Source organism: Choristoneura fumiferana, chromosome 11, assembly GCF_025370935.1.
Source record: "Choristoneura fumiferana chromosome 11, NRCan_CFum_1, whole genome shotgun sequence".
NCBI lineage: Eukaryota > Metazoa > Arthropoda > Insecta > Lepidoptera > Tortricidae > Choristoneura > Choristoneura fumiferana.
Window position 1 is genome coordinate 15,493,062 of NC_133482.1, and position 6,457 is coordinate 15,499,518.

At 37.8% G+C, this 6,457-nt stretch overlaps 1 pseudogene; it reads left to right on the forward strand.

The window, feature by feature from the left end:
• Positions 1-2,434: 2,434 nt before the first annotated feature.
• On the forward strand, positions 2,435-5,667 carry LOC141433016 (uncharacterized; annotated as a pseudogene).
• The last annotated feature ends 790 nt before the right edge of the window (positions 5,668-6,457 follow it).

The window sequence follows — 6,457 nt, forward strand, 5'->3', positions numbered from 1 at the left end:
ATTTAATTTTAATCAAAAAATAAAGGAATAAACAAATTACAAAAAGGTACTACCAATTCACAACAAGTTTGGTCAAGTAACTAAACTATAAACAAGAAAAGACCATAATAATTAAATTCAATTAACAGTAACAAGTCCGTTAAGTCTAGAAACCGAATATATTTTTCGGTTACTAATCTATGAAAGTAGTTTTGTAGAAAAAAAAGTTTTTTTTTTTCATAAATAGTAGGTACATTTTGATACTTCTTACCACTAGTAAGTATGCCACCCCTAATTCAATTTGTTTTATATAGTTTCGCAATACCAATATGTACCGATTAGTAAAAGACATCTACCTTAAATTTTAAATTTGTGACAACCCTTCCTTACTTGCTTAAATAACTATACAGGCTGCGGTATCGCTCAACTTCAAAGGCGTCGGCCCGGGTCGGGTTAACTTGTTATATTGTGGTTTTGTATGCAAAATCTGTCATTTGACTGCGATCGCGAGCATCAGAAACGTTAGGCAATACAGCCGCAAGTCATCCGTCTATCTCATTGTTCGTATATCCTGCTGCGCTTGCCGATCCACGGACTCCATTCGAGAACTTTTCGGCCCAACGTCCATCTGTTCTCCGTGCTATATGGTCTGCCCTTCCTACTTCAACGAGCTAATCCCTTGGCTGTGTCAGTCTCGTTCATCTACGTTGAAAATATAGCGCATCCATTTTATGTCAATTGTCATAGGCCCAGATTCACGGGGCAACAACTTAATAATATAAAAGCGGGCGACATTGTCGACTTGCTCGACTAATGGCCGCTTCTAAACTATTTATTTTGCTTCACTAATGATAGGTTTTTTCCTTGCGATTTGTTTATTATTCGTAAGACGTGTGGCCTTGGTCTCTCAAGCAGCGTGGGTTCAAACTCGAGCTCGCACATTTTGAGTTTTGAGAATTCATGCGTGATTTGAATATTTACCGAATCTACGCGTTTTGTTTTTAAAATCACTGATATTATGGTTTCGGTCCTGTGACCAATGGTCAATAGTGGTATTTATACTTTACTAGTTTACTAGTTAAACGCGAAAGCTTAAAACAATTAACAATATTACTGACTTTCAATATAATTGTTTGAAGTTAGCAGATATAAATTGAAAAACTCAAAAATAGATTGTGTGTTTTTCTACATTGTATCAATTGTTTTGTTGAATTTTAAAACGAGTTCATTAACTAGGTACTCTACTTTGTGCTAATTTTGGCCGTGGCGAGCATGACTCTCAGAAAGCTATATATGTAGAGTCTATTTGGAGTTTACATAAAAATAAAAATGAAACACATAAAATTAACTAAACTAAACTATTTTCTTTATGAAAAATTCGAGTCGCATTTGACATTTGAAGAATGGCCGATGATGAAAGTTGTAGGCGTTAGGAGATCATGTTGGTCACTATACTATAGCCAACAGCCAACAGCCTCCTGGCCACTGTTGCGGAAAGGATCGATGGCCCATTCTTGCATGTTTGGGATGCCTTACATCTGTCAACGGGAGGTGATTAGGATGTTATTTAATTTTATTGTATTTTATTTGAATTGTTTATTGTGACTACTAACTTAGGCGTCAGATTATTGTTATTAAAAAAAAAAAAACTACATTACTTATCACATTCTTCAACAATAATTCTTTCACAATGTCAAGCGCAGCATTGTAGGCTTTCAGCTTTTGTTGGCACCTGCCAGAGTAAAATGGGCATTAAGCTTTATAGAACAGAATCTATAGTGTTATGACGTTGTAAGTTGTATGGAAGCTTTGTGAGCCATGGTCAGTTGACGTCAGTTACAACAGCGACAGTGACAAGCTTTAACTATTTTCGGGCACTCTCGTTGATGTAAGCGTAATAGAACTGGGGTCCTAGCTTTTTGTCGAAAATATTTTTTCCCAAGTGATTCATTTGCCAACTCTTTCAGATATACAAGGGAACGATATTTTTTTTCTGAAACTGTAAATTTATATTTCAGAGGACTTTCCTGCAGATAAGGGATAGGGATAGGGTTTTAGCTTAGGTTAGTCTCAGTTCGCTAGTAAGCTTAAAATAATCATGAATCTTTATTAATATATGTCACACCAGACGTAGCTGTCTTCTACACGTGTTAGCAAGAGTGCAAGACAATTGATTTTAGATCACAATCGTATAGGCGCTGCCAGGATTATTTTCAGAAAGTTGCATTACATCTCGTATCGTATCTGCATATAGGAAGGTTTAGAAGAAGCCTTATGGGTTTCATTCTGTATCTTAGTCTAGACGTTCTAGTAGGTTGCAACCCCGTCCCCATCCCAGCGCCCGCTTTGGCCTTAAGTTACATCGATATTTTTTTAGGGTCTTCCACATCACTACGGCGCGAAAGCGTCAACGCCACGCGAAGTGATCCTGGCCCGTTCATTATAAAAGCACCAAATGCAACGTCCGAAATCAGACCAACAATCCTCTGACCGTGTTAGTTTGAAACCGTCATCAAACACAGCACTAACACGGGCTCCACTGTTAACACATCTCACAAGTCTAACCAGAATCCACAAAATGTTAACTAAATGCAATTTAAAATCACTATCCCAAATTCCCTAGTGCAATTTTACAAGACGATTTTTATCTGGTTGCTAATATGCGGATTCGATTTTAACGTTTGGAAGTACAAGTTATGTTTAAAAGTGTGTGTTACTACGTATTGTGTTTCTTTAGTTATCATAAATGTGTATGCTAACTTAACTTGCTGCGCTGGTCAGGAGTTGTCTATAGTATGGTCTGTGATAGAATACACGGCAACTGTGGCTGTAACTTTAACTTTAAAAACCAAATTCGTCCGTATTTTCAGAAATTAATCGACATCGATACTTACTTGCGAATAGGTATCAAGTACTACACTAGCCGAGAAGTAAGATGCTAATTTGTACTTTCATTCTGTGGGCAATTAGGTTCTTTTACACCGTGTTGTATTCAATTTGGTTTCCCAATTACGAGGATTTGAGTTGTTTTTTGATTTCTCAATTTTCGCTTTTGGCTTTGGATTTGAATAGAGTGTGGCGATTCATCTTGCTCGATATGACGAGGTATCGATTGAAAATGCTGCGACGCCGTATGGGAAGAGATGAAAAATTATAACTTCTATTGTTATGTCAGCAATAGAAGACATTGAAGCAATCGAGGATTCGATTTGTTTAGATTTGTATAAAAACTTAGCTGATGCTTTAGATACGGTGTTGCCTGAACTTTATGCATCTGTAAGTGAAAATAACTAAACGCTTTTTTTTGTTTATTATTTATAGTATCCACACCTCCTGGCCTAGCACAATGATGGGCATTTGTATAACAGACTTCCAAGTTGTCCTAACAAATAAGTAATGTAGGTTTCACCGTAAAACGGAGGCTCAAACCCGCGACTTTCTGCTAGAGCCTTAGGTCAAAGCACTACGACTGTTTTTACCCGATTGTCCAAAGAAGGTTATTTCCCATAATGCGAAAGTGTGTTTGTATGTTTGTCCGTCTTTCACGTCGAAACCGAGCGACTAATCGACGTATTTTTTGCCATTACCGATAGTTTACGGGCCTGAGAGTGACATAGGCGACTTTTTATAACGGAGAAATGCACAGTTCCAGACGGAACCCAGACACGGGCAAAAGCTAGTTTTAAATAATTACCTATAGTCTACAGTACGTGCCCAATTTCAACCCAATCTTGGGTACGCAAATTTGACTTACAATCCCTACTTTATAATATTATAAATGCGAAATAACTCTGTCTGTCTGTCTGTTACGCTTTCACGTCGAAACCACTAAACATTTTGATGAAATTTGGTATATAGATAGTTTGAACCCCAAGGATCAACATAGGATACCTTTCATTCCAGTAGAGGGTGCAACCGCTCGGTAACCATGATCCACGCAGATGAAGTCCCGGGCATAAGCTAGTATTTGAATAAAACAAAAGCTTATAGCAACTCATAATTTCTTCTCTACTTCGAACGACTTTGAAAGACCTCTTCTTATTTTTCAGCTTTTCATTAGTGTAATTTGCACTGTACCAAAAATAATTTTGAACGCTTACCACATATTGTTGGTTATTGAAGATATGGTAAGTAATGTTGCCGGAATAGCAGCTATGTTTTGCAAAAATCATTCACGCTCTATAGCTCGAAATCATGTTATATTTGTTTTTTTTATTTAAAATCATAACCCTATGTATTATATTTCGATTATTCTACTACGAGTAGGTATTGGTCTTTTTTAAAACTATATTTTTTTTTGTAACCAAAATCATTTTTAACGGGATTTGAAATGGGCTACTACTTCATTACTTACAAATTAAAAAAAATTGGAATAAAAGCGCTTTCGAGCAAAATACACAAAACGCCAAATATACAGCGTAACCAATGGCAAAATAAGTATATAAGTACGCATTATTGTATTTTTCGCGTATTTCACAATAATACGTTGTGTTTATTTTGCTTATTGTAGATTTTGGCATCGGTTACATTTTTCTCCGGAGCGGAAAGTTTTTATGTATAACTGTGCGTTTATCTCCTTTTCCCAGGAACCAATAGCATCAGTCGGCTTCTCTGCGCTCCACGTGACGCAGGTGACCCTCTTCATCTTCGCGCCTTGCCTGGTGGTAGAACAATACGGGGTTGAGGTGGAGCGGATAAAGTTGCTGCTCATGCATAAGTTGTTTGACGAGCCTGGTTAGTGACGCTTATCTAAAGAGTTTTGTACAGTGAAAGAAAGAACCTTTGTGCTAATATCATGTTGACAACTACTGCCTAAAAAATCACAACTACATCACAATTACACGTGCTACAATCCACACTAAGATCATAAATGCGAAAGTGTGTGTGTTTGTACGTTTGTCCGTCTTTCACGTCGAAATGGAGCAAGGGATCGGCTTGGTTTTTGGCATAGGGATAGTTTATGGGCCAGAGAATGACATAGGCTACTTTTTATCCCGGAAAAATGCACAGTATCCGAGGGAACAGCGCGCGATAGCCGAATTCCACGCGGGCGAAGCCGCGGGCAAAAGCTATAATTCAATATAATTATCACAGGATCCTGATTTTTCGCAGAAAATATTTGTCTGCACTGTTTCACATGGATAAACGATTTTAGTTCCTGAAACAATTAACTATTCAGGATATATTTAAGATAAAAAGAAGGTTAGTTTACTTCTATATCAATCCTGAAGTACTTGCGGTTTCAAAAATCGTTCGTCTATATTGAAACTGTTGGGAGGTTAATCATTAGAGAATAATTAAACTAATTAAAAATTAGAGAAGCAATTATCACTATTTGTATAAAAAAGTGTGTAGTTACGGCGATTTGTAGCACTTGTAAATTTTGTGATACGGTGGGCAAATTCAATGGTTAGCGCAAAGTTTTTTAACAACTACAATCCGGTCATCAATTCTAAAATGATAGGTAACCTCCTCGTTTGTCTTTGTACAATTAAGTAAACTTTTAATTTCTTCAGATGACTCAACCAAAGGAGAGTGAATCTGTTTTCTACGGTACACCGAGTACGACCATTCCAGTGTCGCATCTGGCGCATACTGCCCATCACCATCGCGCTACCTCTGGACTTACTTAATCTATGTACCACCTACATCATCGTACTGATTAACTTCACTCATCTATATGGTTAAGTGTGATTTACACAGCGACAGTAATAAAGAGGGCCAGTAGTTTTTTTTTTGTAGTAGTAAAGGCATTATTACTGTTTGTTTCTTTTAGATTTACTTTTTTGAATTTATGTCGCCTTCCGTGAAGTCGCCAAGCGGTCACAGCGGAAAGACCAGCGTTGCCTCTACGTCCAGCACTATGCTGAGCTGAGACCCTTTCGCGATTTCGCAAATACTGTCATTTATTTACTTACTTGTTTATTTTGTGTACTTATGTTAATTTGCGAAATGCGAATAAACGTTTTCTATTTCTAATTTATTATGCTGAGTGGGCCCCATTTATATATTCGATGTTTTTTTTTAATTTTATTTCTTCCTAACGTGTTTTTTCTGTGTATCGAATATGTGTAAATAAATGTCTCTCTCTCTCTCTCTCTTAGTATACCATTGCGGCGGTTGATGGATCATTTGTAAAGGGCGGCCACACCGCTGCTTAAAAAATCGTTGCGCATCGATCGCATCTCTCCCATGGTGCTTAAAATACGCAAACGGTACGGAAGCGTGACGTGCCGTAAACGTCAGGACTTCTACGCATGCTCTCCATTAAAAGTTGTGACGTTTATGGCACGTCACTGCGATTCCGCACTGTTTGCGTATTTTTCAGCGGTTGTGGAGTTGAGGCATGGCGATAAAAACGGTGCGCATACTATACGTCACTGCGATTCCGTACGTCACGTTTTTAAGCAGTGGTGTGGCCAATCCTTTACTCCACAGACTCGCGGGCCCGCAATTATTGATACTGGTACGATTTAAC